The sequence below is a fragment of the Chiloscyllium plagiosum genome, chromosome 28 (genome assembly GCF_004010195.1).
Source record: "Chiloscyllium plagiosum isolate BGI_BamShark_2017 chromosome 28, ASM401019v2, whole genome shotgun sequence".
Taxonomy (NCBI): Eukaryota; Metazoa; Chordata; class Chondrichthyes; order Orectolobiformes; family Hemiscylliidae; genus Chiloscyllium; species Chiloscyllium plagiosum.
The window spans coordinates 18,003,154-18,023,102 of record NC_057737.1 but is presented as its reverse complement, the minus strand read 5'-3'; the positions used below and the strand labels follow the sequence as shown (position 1 = coordinate 18,023,102).

The 19,949-nt window shown below is 39.6% G+C and overlaps 1 protein-coding gene across 5 annotated transcripts in view; it reads left to right on the top strand.

The window, feature by feature from the left end:
- The window catches only part of ssh2a (slingshot protein phosphatase 2a), a 169,203-nt gene that overhangs the window by 94,867 nt on the left and 54,387 nt on the right, over positions 1-19,949 (top strand). Inside the window, exon 1 of one of the 5 annotated variants that reach the window (XM_043718421.1) lies at positions 18,336-18,424. The exons of the other annotated variants lie outside the window; for them this stretch is intronic. The gene's annotated coding sequence lies outside the window, so the exon portion shown is untranslated. Of the gene's footprint in view, positions 1-18,335; positions 18,425-19,949 lie in introns of those variants that run through there. 5 annotated transcript variants of the gene reach the window in all.

The window sequence follows — 19,949 nt, the reverse complement described above, 5'->3', positions numbered from 1 at the left end:
ATGAGTGTCTGTGGAAGGGTACTGTTGGGGACGTCGGGAGAGGAAAAAACGGAGGGCTTGGAGGCCCTGGTCATGGCAGATGGAGGTGTAGAGGGATTGGATATCCATGGTGAAAATGAGGCGTTGGGGGCCGGGGAAACGGAAGTCTTGGAGGAGGTGGAGGGCGTGGGTGGTGTCTCGAATGTATGTGGGGAATTCCTAGGGGGGATAGGACAGTGTTGAGGTCGGTAGAGATGAGTTCAGTGGGGCAGGAGCATGCTGAGACAGCCAGGGTGGTCAGGCTTGTGGATCTTGGGAAGGAGGTAGAACCGGGTAGTGCGGGGTTCCTATAACAGCACAAGCATACCGATTATATCTTGTTTGGTTTCTAATGGCTCAGATGTGTACAGATAGCATTTAGTAGGCTCTGAGGAATATTCATTTAATTCATGACATTCTGTTCTTTGGACTTTAAGTTGATAAAGAGAGGACAACCAGGAAGCAAACTTCTGTTGCTTTTTCAGGTACTATCCTTCTGATTGAATCATGATCCAAAAACCAGTTCAGATTCTGGCCTCTCCCAGTTAATGTTCAACATCTGCTTGAGCTCAAGGCCTCTCCAGAATACAAATCTATGGAGCACTTTGTAACAAAAGATGATCTGCAGTTAACTTTCAGGCCTAACCTCTCAAGCAAATAACAACTTGTTATTTATTTCAAAACAAGTTGCCGATCACAGTCAAAAGCCATCTTCAGCTCTCTGCTTACATTTATCCCTCCAAACTAAAATGACAAAAAGGATAAAATAATGAAAAAATCAGCAAGGATTCTAACAGGAAGTGCTGACTGGTTGCAAGTGGGCACTGATTGCGCATTTTCATGACAACATCTCTATCATTAAATGTGATTTTTCCAATTGAATAACACTTGCTGGACATCCTGAGTGTGCAAAGAATTACACTGACAATTAATGTAGGATTGTCAGTTAAGCTTTTGGACCTTTTTATATTGAAATAATCATAACTGGTCCGTATACCTGACGTTGTCAGGTCTAGATTTCAACTTTCCATACGAGTTTTCAGTCAAGTACTTCACGTCTCAGTCAATTTTTAATATCTCCAATGGTGAGAGTTTCATTACTGGGAAATGACTTCCATCTCTTCCATCCCTAGGTTTGATCCACTGAAAGGCAGCAACCTAGACCATGACTCCACCTATTCCCCATCCCTACCGAGTCCAAGCTGTCTATTCTGATGCCTTTTTGTCTAAGATCAACTCACAGCACACTGAGGGGCTTGAACCTTATTTTTGCCTTACTTCAAACATTCTATTAATAATCAGCCAAATCATTGAGAGGAGTGAATGCAGCTAATCTCACCCAAACCCTGGGTATAAGTATACAGTTAATGGAAGGCATGGGGAGACAGTTGAGATGACCAAGCTGTGCATCTGGGGTTTTCTGAACTAAATTTCTTTGTAGACTGGAATTGTAAATCAATATAAATCAGTGAATTTATCCTTTGAGAACTATCATGAGTGACGTTAAGATTTGGTGCGGGCAAATCCGCTAGCAGGATAGGTGCTTTAGTATCAGTGTTCTTTCTTTCAGGCCATTGTCCCCAGCACAAACACTGGTTACTCTCATTCAGCTGTGTTAGCTAGTCTGCATGCCTGACCCAAGACTCCCAAAACAAAACTCTCTGCTCTAAGCTTCATCACAGTTACTGGGAGAGCAGAGGAAACACTAAGGATTGCCTCAAAAAGCCTACCTGAAAAAACTGCAACGTCCATACTGACTCATGAGAACCTCCTTGCCCAAGAAATGCCTAAACTACAGAAGAAGCATCCATGAAGGAACCAACTATTTTGCACCTCTCCAAGCCCAGGTGGAGGCAAAGCATGGAGCGGTAAATTCATGTAAAATCCCAACAGCCCCAACCACTTGATTAAACACCATATGCCCAATCTGTGGCAGGATATGTGTATCTAACATTGGACTGTTCAGATATCTCAATACACTCAACAGTGGAGGGAAAAAGTCATTCTTAATCCTGTTGGACTGCTGAAGGAAAAGGAACTGTAAATGTTCTAGATATCAGTATTATAGATTTAACTTTTGTTAAAGGCAGAAACAGAACTGCAGCACTAATCTCAGCACTGTTTGAAAGTTTGCCAGTTTTTGAACTGGGAATGGCATATCTTGTAATACTGCCATTCTGGAATCCTGGAAAATCATAATGGTGGAAAGAGGTTAATGATTTAATCTAACTGGAGAAAATTATGATTCTGTAAGAAAATTAGAGATTTATTTTTGTCATTATTTTTCCTGGTCAAAGTTACTGCCCATTTCAAGTTCTTGCGATTCGTGACCAGCTGAGGAAAGTTAGAGTACAGCCTGCTAGCTATAAAATTCTGGACATAGCTACCTATATATAGTCAGTCTGGTCTGGGTAGACATGGTAGATGCTAGTGAGCTGACCTGAATCCCCTTCTGTACTGAATGGTATGAGTTTTGAAATTTTAGTCATCCTCCTTGCATGTAAATTGTCTATACAGTTGGCTCTAGTTAAATAGGGCATGATGAACTGGAGCATGTTCTATAAAAAGCTGTGTCCCTATGCGCAGTTACTAAAATAACCAAAGTTTAAGGAGTGATATTGTTTGCTTCTGATCGTCCAATGTGAAGGGTTTGTGCCCATTTGCAGTGATTTAGATTACAGTTTTAATTAGTTTCGGACTTGTGCTAGACAGGAATTTCTTGCAAGTTAGATTATTTGTTTCAAAGCATGTAATAACAGGGTTGAAGTTCATAACTCTCTTGCATAAACATCGCAATATACCATGTTATTGATCTGTCAATCAATATAATCACCAATTCTGATGTACAATTTCTCAACTTGTTGAGGGACTCGAGTGACTATGGTGAGAGATTTGATTCTGCATTTTGTGGTGTTGCAACAAATGTTTTTGAGAAATGCTGATGTGATAGACATTGTAGGGCATGATGCAATTTTTAATGTAAGATTGGGTATTTGCATTCATAAGATTTAACAGGTATCATGGAGAGCAAAATCTTTATGGGACTTTGAAAGGCATGGGCTATAGTGAGGAATGGAGCAGAATAATGCAAAAAGTCCATTGAGGACTGTTACAATCCTAGCAACAACACATTGTATCTTTTAACTACATTTCAGGCCTCGTTAGGCAGTGATGAGTTGCCTATTAACAGATTATTGCATATTAACAGCCTTATTAACTGCAGATCTTGCCTCATTTAATATGCAGCTTTCTTTTCTACCACCACAACAACCTGGATGGTGAGAATGTTTGACATGGAAATCAGGGTGAGTACCTGACAACCTCTGCTTGCCACTAAGCACCAATATCTTTTGGGCATGTGGCTTGTACACATGGAGAAAGTGAGGTCTGCAGATGCTGGAGATCAAAGTTGAAACTTCATTGCTGGAACAGCACAGCAGGTCAGGCAGCATCCATGGAACAGGAGATTCGACGTTTCGGGCACAGGCCCTTCCTGAAGAAGGGCCTGTGCCCGAAACGTCAAATCTCCTGTTCCCTGGATGCTGCCTGACCTGCTGTGCTGTTCCAGCAATAAAGTTTCAAGCTTGTACACATGGAACATGCTCTCCTCATTCACGGGCATTTGTATCTAATATGATTTGGCCTCTAAGAACCCTCATGACGCATCTCCAATTTCCAGCAATAAATTCTACAAATTCACCACCTTTTGGCTGAAGAAATTCCTCCCCCTCATCTCAGTTTTAAAGGGTTGTTTGTTTGCTTTGAGTCCTAGTCTCCTCGGATCCTAGTCTCCTCGGATCCTAGTCTCCTCGGATCCTCTTCTCGTGGAAACATCTTCTCTGCGTCCACTCTATCCTGTCAGTATTCTCTAAGCTTAAATGAGAGTCCCTCCCCCACTCATTCTAAACAGACCAAGTCCTCTATTACTCCTCATGTCACAAACCCTTCATCCCAGGGTTCATTCTTGTAAACCTTTTCGGGGCCACCTCCAGCAGCCACACATCCATCCTTAAATATGGGGCTAAAACTACTCTCAATATTCCAAATGCAGTCTGAACAGAATCTTATACAGCCTCAGCAGTACATCCCAACTGTTACATTCTAATCTTTTTGAAATGAATGCTAACACTGCATTTGCCTTTGCCTTCCTACCTGCCAACTGAACTTGCATGTTAACCTTGAGAGAATCCTGAGCCAGGACTTCCAAATCCCTTTGTGCTTCAGATTTCCAAAGCCTTTCCCCATTTAGAAAATAATCTATGCCTCTATTCTTCCTACCAAAGTACATAACCTTACACTTTGATAAATTTCTATTCCATCTGGCACTTCTTTGCCACCCCCATAGCCTATCCAGGTCCTTCTGAAGCCCCTCTGCCTTCTCAACAATATCTGTCCTTCCACCTATCTTTGTGTCATCTGCAAACTTAACAACAATGTTGCATGTCAGGGCACAATGGCAACTATCATTGTAATGCTGCAGCAAGCACTCTTTGTACTCCAGGCCACACCCAGCTACTGAGCTGAACCAGGCTGCATTTCTGGCCTGTCTGCTTGCTATCTTCGCACTCAGTCCCTTTGAGCTTACAGGTCTTTCTACTGTAATCCCCATTTTGTAGGATCGGTGCTGTGTCCACTTCATCTTCATAAATGATTTGGATGTGAGCGTAAGGTATAGTTACTAAGTTTGCAGATGACACCAAAATTGGAGGTGTAATGGACAGTGAAGAAGGTTACCTCTGATTACAATGGGATCTTGATCAGATTGGCCAATGGGCTGAATGGCAGATGGAGTTTAATTTAGATAAATGGGAGGTGCTGCATTTTGGGAAAGCAAATCTTAGCAGGGCTTATACACTTAATGGTAAGGTCCGAGGGAGTGTTGCTGAACAAAGAGACCTTGGAGTGCAGGTTCATAGCTCCTTGAATGTGGAGTCGCAGGTAGATCGGATAGTGAAGAAGGCGTTTGGTGTGCTTTCCTTTATTGGTCAGAGTATTGAGTACAGGAGTTGGAAGGTCATGTTGTGGCTGCACAGGGCATTGTTTAGGCTACTGTTGGAATATTGCGTACAATTCTGGTCTCCTTCCTATCAAGAAGGATGTTGTGAAATGTGAACGGGTTCAGAAAAGATTTACAAGGATGTTGCCAGGGTTGGAAGATTTGGGCTATAGGGAGAGGTTGAACAGGCTGGGGCTGTTTCCCTGGAGCTTTGGAGGATGAGGAGTGACATTTATAGAGGTTTATAAAATCACGGAGGGGCATGATTTTATAGACGTCTCTTCCCTGGGGTGGGGGAGTGCAGAACTAGAAGGCATAGATTTAGGGTGAGAGGGGAAAAATATAAGCGAGGCCTGAGGGGCAACTTTTCATGCAGAGGGTGGTACGTTTATGGACTGAGCTGCCAGAGGAAGTGGTGGAGGCTTGTATGATTGCACCATTTAAAAGGCATCTGGAAGAGCTTGGAGGTGCTGGCAGGTGGGACTAGATTGGGTTGGGATATCTGGTTGGCATGGACAAGTTGGCCTGAAGGGTCTGTCTCTATGACTCTATGCAAATAATGTGAATGATGAATTAAGGATGTTTCTAAAGCACAAACGTTTAAAAACGTGTGTTGGCTATAATAGATTAGATTAGATTACATTACAGTGTGGAAACAGGCCCTTCGGCCCAACAAGTCCACCCCGACCCGCCGAAGCGCAACCCACCCATACCCCTACATTTACCCCTTGCCTAACACTACAGTCAATTTAGCATGGGCAATTCACCTGACCTGCACATTTTTTTTTTTTTTGGACTGTGGGAGGAAACCGGAGCACCCGGAGGAAACCCACGCAGACACGGGGAGAACGTGCAAACTCCACACGGTCAGTCGCCTGAGGTGGGAATTGAACCCGGGTCTCCGGCGCTGTGAGGCAGCAGTGCTAACCACTATGCCACCCACAAGTTGATTGCATCACCAACAGTTTAAGTGCTGTTTCTAAAGCATGATGTTTCCATAATATGGGGTTGCACAAGAATGCAGCCATCGCGTTATAGAAGAACTACCTTTCCCTGAACTCTGTGTTGCTACCTTGTCTTGCCTTGCCATTTTACACCGTGTCCCTCAGCCAGAAATACCAGGTTCACAATGCTGAAAAATGGCTGTACTGTTTAGTGTCGATACAAAACCAAGAAGTTTTATCATGGTTGTTAGCAGTCCTCAGTCAAGTCAAAAGCTTTTGGTCAGGATGTCCTGACACATTAGGTCGAGGGCAGCCTTCAGTATCAGTAGAGGGGCTTGATGTGGTCAGGCAGTTGGAGTCAGGATTCTCTCTAGCTAGGAGTCAAAAATTGAGTAGCACAATGCTCATTTTGACACTTTCTGCCCTATTGTGGGTTGCTTTCCCCTTGGAATAAGGGAAAGGTAACTGATTAGATACTCCACAGAGTGGAAACAGCCCCCCCCCCCCCACACCCCCCCCAACCAGTCAACACCGACCCTCCGAAGAGCGACCCACCTCCCTCTGACTAATGCACCTAACACTATATGGGCAATTTAGCATGGCCAATTCATCTGACCTGCACATCTGTGGACTGTGGGAGGAAACCCATGCAGACACAGGGAGAATGTGCAAACTCCACACAGACGATCGCCCGAGGCTGGAAATGAATCTGGGACCCTGGTGCTGTCAGGCAGCAGTGCTAACCACTGAGCCGCCATGCTACCCCACTGTTAAGGGAGATAAGTGTGTGGCACTGTTGTTACCTTTGCAGGTGGAGAAGTGTCCCAAGCAACTGAGTGGGCATTGCAACAAATGTGTGCAGGATTTAGTGATATTGGGACTGGGGTGGGGACGGGTGAGTGAGGGAGGATGTTGTGAGCAACATTGATTAGTCTTAGAACATGAGCCTTTTGTGGTTGGTGGATGGTGTAGCAGCGAGAGTAAGAGGTATTGACAAAAGATGGCACTAATGGAGAAGGTCATTGATCATCATCCTGCATTGCTGTACTTTTCTTTAGAGGCTGAAACTATATTGAGCAGGGTAACAATCTAGGATCAGGCTAGCATGGTCTGATGTGGCCTCTGTTGCCTCTCATGGTGGAAGTAATGTCTTACTTTTGCATTACCCTGTTTCCATGTACCTGCCAGTAAAATGTGACTTCGATTTTTGCCTCACCTACCATGTCTGGGGCAAACGTCAGGAACCATGCAGGACGGCTATGGGCTAACACTGCTTGTATGCACAACAACCTTTTAAACATGGCACTGGTAGTAGGGGTGCCAGTCTGTTCCAGGATATCCCAACAGTGGTAAGTTGTTGCATTTAGGGTGAGTGGTAGAATGGGACTAGGATCAATGTGAGGGGTGTCGTTGGGATGGCGTAGATAGTTAAGGTGAGTTTGATTGGATGCAGTGAGAAAGCTTGCTAGCATTCTGGCAAAGAACCCTCTGAAACTTGATGGAATTGACAGCCAAAAATAAACATGATATGGGCCAGTATTTCTTTTAGCTCGCTTAGCTCTTTTTACATTGCAACTTCAAATTCTTTGCTGTATTCTTGGCTATGGTAGATTTATACATGTACTGACTCTGCATTATACCTGCTAATTATAGACACTTTGCTTCCCTTGTAATGTGAGCATGGCAGCAGGAGAGAGGAACTAAAACTGAGATCTGTCTAGTCCAAATGAGACTAGACTACTGTAGGTTTATTTAGAGAACTATGAGATGTACCCATTTGTCTGTACCTCATCGGCTCATTTTGCAACTTGATTTTTTTTCCTGCATTATCTCAGTTTGTATCCTGTCAAATTATCCAAATGGTACCACTGTTCTACTATGTGAATTCAAATAAAAGGCCTTTCTTCTGGAAAAACTTTGCAATTTAAGTGATCATTTGGCTAGTCAGACTTGAAAAAATGCAGGTAAAGTCAAGGATGTCAAATAAAAACAGTTTGAGCTTTAAAGCCAGTGATTCTAATGCATTAATAGGCCCATTGTGCACGACCTAACTTATATTTTGCATAATACCAAATGCTTCCCCCCCCCAGGCTCCTTTAGTTAGTAGATTTGTAAAAAAATATCTATCTCAACGTAGAAACTTTCTTAATTCAAATCTACTTTGCCTCTGTTATGTATACCAGGACGATGGCAGAGTTGTAATATCACTGAGTATTCCAGAACCCCATGGGTTTGAATCTCCTCATGGCAGATGGTCTAATTTGAATTCAGTAAAAGAAAATTGAAATAAAAATAAGCCCATCTGGTTCACTATTGTTGTTTAGCAGAGTAAATATGATATCCTTACTTGTCTGGCCTACATGTGACTCTAGAACGGTGGCGATTCTTAGTTGTCCTCTGGGTAATTAGGAATGGACAGGGATGTCCACACCCCATGCATTCTCTTTATTTCTGTCTGAACTTGGTTTTAACATGTAACTCTTGTGAATTATTCCATTAAATCTACAAAGTAATAGCTAATTTCATTTTGTACATTTTATGTCCATTTGAGAAACTCATTTTGATTTTCAGAAACCACAGGCTTTAAAAAAAAATTTCCGAATGGCATGATTGAGCACCTCAATATAATTAGAGACTCTTGTCATGTACCTTTTGGTGTGAAGTTGCCTGAATGCTCGATTGTGAAACTGTTAATAATGGTTGCCTTTAGCGTGGAATTGGCTTTGACAAACTGCCTTTTCTTTATAATTTTAAAATGAAAGTGAGTGATTGAATAGGCACACTTAATTACAATTAAATTTACTTATTTTCACTAATTTTGTGGGACAGTACTAAAGTAGTTTGCTTTCAAGCTACGCAGTTTCATGGCTACATCAATAAAATTCTGAGATTGTAGGTGAGTCAAATTAAAATATTTATGGACTACAAATTGAATTTTTGTTTCTTCATTTCAGATGAATGTGAAACAAGAGAACCTAAGCAGAATGTTTTCTTTTGTCAAACAGTGCAGTTCTGTGCACATTATCACTAATGTCTTTTGAGCTGAGCAAACAGGTTAGATATCTTCTAATTGAATAAAACTCCAAACCATCTGGTTTCCAACAATATGAAAATCTTTTAAAAACAGCAACTTGCACTAGGGAAACATTTTTTGCATAAATAAGTATTGGAAGCAGTTAGTGAAATGCATTTTGAAAAGTTGAGTTTCTGAGGTATGAACTCCCTTTTTACTTGATTATTTCCATTTTAAATGCTGTGACAAAGGCAGGTATCCTGATGAACATTGCAGTGTTAAATATCTTGATTAAAGAATGAAATGTTTGTTTATTTGCTTTAGAGTTCAATAAAACTACCAATGTGTATGATCACTGGTGAACTGATCAGACAGTATTATAAATATAATCTTGTATCCAGTCCCCAAATGCATGTATAATAGTCATGATTTGGAGATGCTGGTGTTGGACTGGGGTGTACAAAGTTTAAAAATTACACAACACCAGGTTATAGTCCAACAGGTTTAATTGGAAGCACACTAGCTTTCGGAGCGACACTCCTTCATCAGATGGTAGTGGAGGGCTCAATCCTAATGCACAGAATTTATAGCAAAAATTTACAGTGTGATGTAACTGAAATTATACATTGAAAAACTGATTGTCTGTTAAGCCTTTCATCTGTTAGAATACAGTGATAGTTTCACTTCTTTCAAGTGTAAATCACAAAACCTTTTTTAAAAAAGTTGCATTCTCAGGTTAGCTGTTAACAATGGTGATAGCTAGACAATATGTTGAAGGTGTTGACCCCCTGTGTTCTCTGTCTATGCCATGATGTTTAGATTGATTCTAATCTAAAAAGTGAGATAACGGAGTTCTACATGAATGCATGCAGTTATTGAGCAAAGTACAATGTAACCCTGAAAGTACAAATTCACTTCACAAAATGTGTGTGCATGTGGGTCTTTGTCTATCGCGTGTGTGTGTCTGGGTTGGGGATGTGAGAATTGTGATACTGACAATTATACAAAACATTGAAGAAATGTTCCTTTCTAATAAATCCCAATATATTCCTCCTTCAACAAAAGTATTAAGTGGAAAGAGACCAGAATAATAGAAAAACACCATTAAGGGCCTGTTTCCACACTGTAAGTAATCTAATCTAATCTAATCAGTAATCATAACAAAAAAGTAAACTTGCTGAATTTATTATCATTCATTTGCACCTCATGGTAAAAGTGGTACAAGAGTAGCTTCCCTGCCTAATAGACAATTGAGTTCCCATTTTGTGTCACTCCTCCCACTTTGTTGCTGTTATGTCAAATTGGTGGCATAAATGCAGTTTTTGTTTCCTCCTTCCACTTCATTTATTAGAAACTAGAGTTAAGATGAGTAAAATCAAATTGCTAGACTGCCCTAGAGCTGAATGCAACGATTGCTGTTAACCACTCAGCAGGAGCCCAGTTGCCCTAACTTGTCCACATCCGTTCATTTCTCAACTAATGCAAAACACATTGCCTAGCTTTCACCCTAAAACTTTGACATTATCGACGTGTTCTTCTCAACACACAACTTCTGAAAACATTTGCCATTGCAAAGCATTTGTTACACTTTCTGCATAGAGTCATTTCTCTCAAGTTCTTTTGTCACTCTTAGCGAATTGATGACCCCTTGTCACTAATTCCTCAGCAGGGAAATTGGGCACCCAAGACTGCACATGGTGCTCTAGCTTTGACTTGATCATTGCCCTCCACAAACTTATCATGACCTCTTTGTTATTATCTGTATTTCTATATGAAACCCAAAGTGTTAATGGCTTGACTATGATTAGATTCCCCACGGTGTGGAAACAGGCCCTTCGGCCCAATCAGTCCACACCGACCCTCCAAAGAGTAACTCACCCAGACCCATTTCCCCTCTGACTAATGCACCTAACACTATGGGCAATTTAGTATGGCCAATTTACCCGACTTGCACCTCTTTGGACTGTGGGAGGAAATCCATGCAGACACGGGGAGAATGTGTAAACTCCACACAGACAGTCACCCGAGGCTGGAATCAAACCTGGGACCCTGGTGCTGTGAAGCAGCAGTGCTAACCACTGAGCCATCGTGCCACCTTTGTCTGTGTACGTAAAATATTTTGCAATGGACCTTTTTTATTTGTCAAGTCTTTTCTTTAGACTTTGGCATACCAAAATATTTGGCATATAGAAGTTTTTCTGTGTTTTGTTTTGTCATCATTCAGCTACTGATTTGGTCTGTGAAGTGGTATAGTAAGTGGAAAGTTTAATGAATTTGACATATTACATTATTGACACATTTTTGGACATTATAGAATAAAATGCTGTTTTGATCAAAAATCATATCGGAATGAGAAACCCATCTTAGTGTTTAAATAGCCATGATTTTACATTGAGTGTTATTCCATGTAAATTAGGTAAATAGACTTAACAATGGGAAAATAGTTAAAAATCACACACCAGGTTATAGTCCAGCAGGATTATTTAGAAGTATTACCTTCAGGTAACTAGTGGGGCAGGATCATAAGACAGAATTTAGAACAAAGATCACAGTGTCATGCAATTAAAACGATATATGGAACAAACCTAAATTGCTGTTATGTCTTTGTGTTGTAAGTCGACTTGAGTGGGTTTGTGATTCGTAATCCATTTCTGCAGAAACTTGACATCTGTGTCGGTATGCGCGATATTCTTGGAGATCCTCTCCAGTTTGAGCTAGTAGTTGGTGGTGTCGATGGTATCCATGTTGTAAACACAATATGAAAATAAGTGTGTGTATAATTTTTAAGTCATAATTGAGTACTTTGTGATGAAATTTGTCATATTAGTGGTTTAAAACTGTATCTTTAAAAGGTATTCATTTTGAGAAATTCCACATAATGAGACTTTTTTAAAATTCTTATCACAAGTAATGTTGTTCCAGTTCCAATAACAGCATGATTCCACTGGAATTTGTGATATGTTGTTAAATCTACAAGTGCCTGTGGAAATTTGAGTCAAATTATTTATAAATTATTGTAGATGGGCTCTTAGAATTCAAGTATTTTTTTCCTCCTTATGTCTTTGGTGGGTACTATAGTTTGGTAATTTGTTGAGTGGACTTCAAGAAGTGGCAGGGATCTCTTCAGTTTGCAAACTGAAATATCCAGTTAGTCTGTGTAAAGCTTGCTTTTCTTTACAGCATCATGTGAAATGTACCAAATACCTATTTAATACATCACTATGTAATATGTTAAATTTGCCATTACATTTTTAATACAATTGATGTGCACTTGGTTCTTCCTTCTAAATTTGGATTTAGGGTGCATAATCAAGCAGGGGCACTGGAGTTTATTCCAGAGCTGTGCATAATTTGAACCTCTGAATTCATGGAGTAGCAAATTGAAGTCAACATTTTGGTATGACTTTCCAATTCTGATTTGGAAGATGCTATTTAATTTTGAAGTATGGAGTACAGAGGAAAATAAGTAAGAATACATTTAGTAGCATATGCATGACAAAGAGAACTTTTGTACTTAACTACTGGGTGTGGGTAAGGAGAAGAATGAATGTCTTGTCAAACATGACTGCTCTATCAATATGTAATAAAACTAGCATGTACTTTAATTGTCAAGATTAATTTGGTTCTTTCTCATTGATTTGCCAAGAATTTCTGTACTAGCCTGTTTTTCCCTGTCCCTCTCTGGTACATTCCACAACAAGAGGGCACTTTGAAATATTGTCATGCAGAATCAAGAAAAGCATTCCAGGTTGACCCACTTCTTTATATTGTACACAATGAGGAAATTAATTAATTCTTTATTTGAGTTGCTGTCCTTTCTACTATTTATGACAAAAAAAATTTTGAAATATATTTGAAATTTGTTCTTTGTGCAACAGTGCAGACTTCTAAAGTACACAAGGCAATGACCACTGCACATATAGCCTTCATAGCTTTGTTTTCCTGATTAAGCATAGGTTTCTTAATGCATCTTGCTACCTCATTCTTTTTCAACACGAAAGATAGAAAGCGTTGCAAAATTATTTTGCATTGCACTTCACTGAAGGATAGCTTCAATTGAATAGTTTCAACAATATTCTTAGTGTAAAGAAAGTAGAGCTGGCCCTTTCTCCTATATTATTGAAGAGAGGCGCTGTAGAGGAGCAAAGTGCTCGAGGTATTCATGTACAGGACTTCTATTCAAGGCAAGTTGAAATAAAACCATAAGGATCTGCAGCTTCATCGATGCAGAACTGTTATCAGACCTCAGCTTGAGTATTGCATTTAATTTTGTGTACTGCAAGTTAGGAGGGCTATAGAGTCATCTAGCATGGAAACAGACCTTTTGGACCAACCAGTCCTTGCCAGCCATAATTCAAAACCAAACTAGTCCTACGTGTCTATGCTTGGCCCATATCCCTCTAAACCTTTCTTGTTCATGTTTAAAAGACATCTGGCAAAGTACATTGTAACTGTACCAACATCAATCACTTGCTCTGGCAGTGAGCCATCTCTCTTGGGGAGGGGGGGGGGTCATCGGCGTCGCAGGGAATGACAATATGTCCCTCATCTCTTTTGTTTTTTAAAAAATCTTTCTCCTCTCAAAATATTCCCCTTAGTCTTGAAATGCTCCAGTCGTGGGAAAAAGCACATAACATTCACCATATCTGGGCCCGTAATGATTTTATAAACCTCTATAAGGTCACCTCTCAACCCCCAGCTTCAAAACAAATGTCCCAACATATTCTTTATAACTCAAACCCTGCCATTCCTAGCAACATCCTGGTAAATCTCTGAGCCCTCTCAAGCATAATAGTATCCATCCTATAACGGGGAGACCAAAACTGGACACAGTACTCCAGAAGAGGCCTCACCAACATCATCTACAACTTCAACATAATATCCCAATTCCTATACTCAAAAGGTCTGAACAATGAAGGCAAGTGTGCTAATTAGCTTCTTAACTACCCTATCCGTGTGATGCAAATTTCAAAGAATTGTGTACCTGAACGCCTAGGTGTCTCTGTTCTACAACACTACACAAGGCCTTACTTCTAATTGAATAAGTGTTGCCTTTGTTTATTTTACTTTATCCAAATTAAACTCCATCCCCCCACTCCTCAGCTATTGACCCAATTGACACAAATATCTTTGTAATCTTAGATAACCTCTTTCACTGTCCACTATGCCATCAATCTTGGTGTAATTTGCAAACTTACTAGCCACGCTCTCTATATTCTTATCTAAATCATGTATATAAATGACAGACAAAAGTGGACCCAGCACTGATCCCTGTGGCCTCTAGTCCTAAACATAACCCACCACGTCACTGTTTCCTGCCATTACGCCATTTTGAATCCAGTTGGCAAGCTCATCCTGAATCCCATGTGATCTAACTTTACTAATTAGTCTGTCATGCGGAACCTTGTCAAAGAGTTTACTCAAGTCCAAATAAACAATGTCTACCACTTTGCTCTCATCAATCTTCTTGGTTACTTCCTCAAAAATACTCAATTAAGTTTGTAAGACATGATTTCCCTTGCACAAAACCATGCTGACTATCCCTAATCATTCCTTGACTATCCAAATGCATACAAATCGTATCTTTCAGGATCACTTCCAGCAACTTAACCACTGCAGAAGTCAGTCACAACTCTACAGTTCTGTTCTTAAACAAAGGTGCAACATTAGCTACACTCCAGTCATTCAGCACCTTACCCACATTTATAGATTGATACAAATATTTCTGCAAGGGGCCCCACAATTTCCTCCCTAACGTTCCACAAAATTCTGGGACATTCTAGATCAGGTACTGGAGACTTATCTATTTTTATATGTTCGAAGACCTCCAGCTCTTTCTCTTCTGTAATGTGAGCTGTTTTCAAGACATCAGTATTATTTCCCTGAGTTCTTTAGCCTCCCTTTCTTTTTCCACAATAAAAACTGAAAACTCTCCCACTTCGTGAGGTCCAACACAAAGTCAACTGCTTTGCTCTTTAAGGGGCCTTTCAGCCTCGCTCTCGCTCACTCTTAATGTACTTGTAGAATCTCTTTGGATTATTCTTAATCTTATTTGCCAAGACTATCTCATTCTCTTTTTACCTTCCTGATCTCAATCTTACAAATTATCTGACACCCTTTACACTGTTGAAGAGATTCATTTGAATCTTGTTATTTATATCTTATATATGATTCCTTTTTATTCTTGACTAAACCTCAACATCTTTATTCATCCATTGGTCTGTAATCCTATCAGCCTTACCTTTTCGCTCTAACAGAAACATAAAGACTCTGAACTTTCTTATCACACTTTTGAAAGCATCCTACAGATCAAATGTCCTGCAAACAGTCTACGCCAATCAATTTTTGAAACTTGTCTCAAACTATTAAAATTTCCCTTATTCCAATTAAAATATTTTTTATGGAAGTCTTGTCTTTTTCTATAACTATTTTAAAACCAATTAAATTATGATCACGAGACCCAAAGTGTTCCCCTAAAATCACTTGTCAATTGCCTGTCTTATTACCCAAGAGAAGGTCAAGTTTTTCTCCTTCTCTAGTAGGCACATGTGTTCAAGAATATTTTCTTTATCAATATCTTAACAAGTTCTTCATGATTTAACATATATGGAAGTCCCAATCAATATTTGGAAAATTAAAATTGTTCTTACATATATCTGAGATCTCTGTACCTATTGGTTCCTCAATTTCCCTCTGACTTTTGGGGAGTCTATAGTACAATTCCATCAAGGTGATCATTTCCTTTTTATTTCTAATTTCAACCCATGCACCTTCATTGATCAGTTTTTCAGAAATATCTTCTCCATTTATAGCAGCAATATTTTCCTTCATCAAAATTGCCACTCCAACTTTTTTTTTTGTCTTCTTTTTCTTTTCTTCCTATAGCATCTGAAACCCAGAACATTGAGCTGCTAGTCCTGTCCATCCCTCAGCTGAGTTTCTGTAATAGCTATGCAGTCCCAATCCCATGTTACCAAGCCTGCACTGAGTTCGTCAGCCTTACCTGCAAGACCCCTTTCATTGAAAGAAATTCAGTCTAATTCTTCAGAGTTATTTTGTTCTCTGGCTTGAAGGTGATTTAGAACGGCTTCAGCAGAAGCATGCCTGGCAGTAAAGTGTTTGAGTCACAGTCATACAACAAAGAAACAGGTCCTTTGGCCCATCGTGCCCATGTTGATGTAGAGCTATGAAGGCAAGTTGCATCAGTTGTTTCATATAGAATCATAGGATCCCTACAGTGTGGACACAGACCATTTGGCCCAACAAGTCTACACCCAACCCTCTGAAGAGTAATCTACTCAGACCCACTTCCCCCTACCCTACATTTAACCATAATTAATGCACCTAACCTACACATCCCTGAACACTATGGGCAATTTAGCATGGCCATTCCAACTGACCTGCGCATCTTTGGACTATGAGAGGAAACCGGAGCACCCAGAGGAAACCCATGCAGACAGTGGGAGAATGTGCAAACATATCACAGCCCAAGGCTGGGCTGGAATCGAACCAGAGTCCCTGGCGCTGTGAGACAGCCGTGCTAGCCACTGAGCCACCGTGCCGGACCCATAAATAGTTGAGGGGTCATCGAAAAGAGGTGTTTAAAATTATATATGGATTTGATGGTTTCCCTGTAAAGACTATTTCTTCTAGAAATTTAGAATAAGGGGTTGATACGAAATGTGTTTGGTCAATCAGATAAAAGATCAGGGAGTATTTATTCACACATGAGAGAATGGAAACCTGGTAGTGCCTTCCACAATACAGTGTGAATACAGAGTCAACCGAAATTTTCAAGACTTGAAATTGAACAGTTTTAGTTTGGTATGGGTATAAAAAGGGAGTGAAGTAACATTTACTATCAGCCATAAACTGTTGGAATGTTGGATTATATTTCTGAAGTTTTTAAAGCAACATTTTGAGTATCAACTAACTATATATTCTATTGACTTCAGTACTTGGACATTGTAAGAAGCAGTCCTTTGGGGCATTGTTGTAAATCATCATTGGAGAGGGAGTCCTTGTATCGTTACTAAAGGATACTGTTTTATCAATCACTTTTTGATCATTATCAAAGCTTTATTAAACACGTTGGGCCCAGACCAGCAGATGGTTCCAATTCAAATGTCAGAAGGTAGAAATTCTGATGTTCATAGGACTACGCAGTCTGCATCAGAGTATTATTTGTGATATGGTAGGAAGCAAGTATAAAATAGCTTATTCTTTTTAAGTAATTCTACAGGATATTGAATGCATTTAGGTTTTTCTTATTTTAGCAATCGTATTGGATCAATTTTCTTTTTAAAAAAGAAAACTAATACTTTTCGAAGGCTGTTCAAAATTCTATTCATTTCAGAAACATTGGGAGTCATTGGATTTTTGATCATGGGCACAGATGAAAGCTTGCAATTTTAGTCTTTTGCAATTCATTTCAGAGCTCCTTTCAAAAGGGCATGTTTATAAGAATTTTGTCAGTTTTGTAGATTTGGAGAGAATTGAAATCTTGTGACAGAGTTTGAGACTGTGGTTTATGGTCAAAGTTATATTTTGTTCTTCCAAATTTGAAGAGCTGGTACAAGTTGCATAACTTGCCTCAGAGATTCTAACTTTCCACACGACATATGTATTGTAGTTGCTTTCATGAAGCAGTTTCAAAAATGTGGAGGCTGGTACATTCTTTGCTGTTGCCAGGAAATGCCATAGACTGAGCTTATATTTATCTTGAAATTTTGTATGATAAGTACTAAGGGATAGTTTTATTACTCAATAATCTGTCCCATCTGTTGTCACTGTAGTTATGATGCGGAGGTGCTAGTGTTGGACTGGGGTGAACAGAGTTAAAAATCACACTGATTTTCACACTGATTTTCAGAGCAGCGCTCTGAAAGTTAGTACTTCCAAATGAACCTGTTGGACTGTAACCTGGAGTTGTGATTTTTTTCTTTTAACTTTGCCACTGTAATTGGTATTCGTGGTTGGTGGGAGGAGAAGGTTTACTTCTGGAACAATGTGAAACAGTTCGCTATCAAATTCTTTTCTAATCCCGCCAAGGAATTCCTTTAAATCTAGAAACCTCTGCTACTTTAGTCTGTACATTTTCAGTATTGTTTTAAGATTCCAATTAATTTCTATGGCAACTTTAAGTTGCAACTGAGGCATTTCATAAAATAATAGAATTCTATCATATAATTGGGCTGATTTCTTGCATACAAATGGTTTGCAGGGTAAATGCTCCAACAGATGTTTTGCCTTTTGTCCTCTTTTCTCTTCTGAAACAGTCTGTTGAAATTTCAACTACAGGCATTTTTAAAAATGTGTTCCAGTCTCCATTCTTCCATCTTGGAGTATTGGCATGGACTTGAAGGGCCAAATGGCTTGTCTCCACACTAGGGATTCTATGATTCTTTGTGAGACATTCCATTCAAGCTTAAAATGCATCTAAACATCTCAAAGGTAAATTTTTCTATATTTGAAAATGAAAACACTTCAAAGATTTGTCCTGATTTACATACAATGTGCAGTATTGGTATACATCCAGTAGAGATTCCTGAACTGTTTCAAATGGAGCAATGGGCATTTAGTTCAAGATATTGTCACATTGCCTATTAATTAAATACTTAATGATTTTTACCATTGACCAGACTGAAAAGGCTTTAGAACGTTGCACATATGCCTTAAGAATTGAGTTTGCAAAATGTCAACATGCACCTTGGATTTGCATTTATTTCCCTGCTTTTGCAGTGCCATTCAGACAGTCTAATGGTTGTCAGGTTCATTATTTACCCTAAAGCCATATGTTAGCGAGAAGTTGGACCACTGGACATGCTCATAACATTAGAGTTAAACTTGATCAACTTTTTATCTCTTGCTTAACTGGTGGGTTAAAGACTGTATTTAATTGTGCACTGTCATATGACTGAAGCCCATCATTGCTGCTCTTCTTTCAACTGAATTAATGTCAGTTATCAAGTAACAAAGCCAGTAGCTTAAGTCCTTAATTACATTGAATTAGTATGTTAAACTATTGAATTTCAATTTCTTACTAATCTGTTGAGATCAGTTTTTGCTGTTAGTCAGCTTCTGGTCACTCATTTTAACATTCCAGTGCATGGAGTTTTGTGTTGTGAACCTGTGAAGTACTTCAGGATATCGGGGTAACATTTGGGTGTATATAGTTCTTCCGTCCCAAAAGAGTGTTTTCCTGTTCCCTGGGAGTGGGGGAGTCCAGAACTAGAAGGCATAGGTTTAGCATGAGAGGAGAAAGATATAAAAGGAACCTAAGGGGCAACTTCTTGTGTATGGAGTGACTTGCCGGAGGAAGTGGTGGAGGATGGTACAGTTGCAGCATTTAAAAAGCATCCAGATGGGTATATGAATAGGCAAGGCGAAAGTGAGGACTGCAGATGCTGGAGATTAGAGTTGAGAATGTGATGCTGGAAAAGCACAGCAGGTCAGGCAGCATCCAAGGAGCAGAAGAGTCGACCATTTTGGGCAAAGCCCCTTCATCAGGAATCAGGATATGAATAGAGGAAGGGTTTAAAGGCATATTGGCCAAGTACTGGCAAATGGGACTGGATTAGGTTTGGATATCTGATTGGCACGGGTGAGTTGACTGAAGGGTCTATTTCCGTGCTGTACGTGTCCATGACTCTATGGAATTGTAATCTCTAAACTAATTTAATTTTAGTGAACCTAAAACCTGTAAATCAATAATCTTAACTGGATGTTTTAAACACAACTTTCTCACTTGTGATGGTCATCAAAATTAATTTCAATTTTATTTAGAATTGTTTGCTTATTTTTTAAACTTTTTTATTTCACTGTTTAATTTCTCTCTTTATATCATTATTAATGCTAACTCTACTTCGCTGTTGTATCTGCCATAATGTATTTATTTATTTAATGGTGATGTCCTGTCACATGGAGCTCGTGCACATTGTATTTAAAGTCCTGCTTGCATTTTTTTTTTGTTGAGATC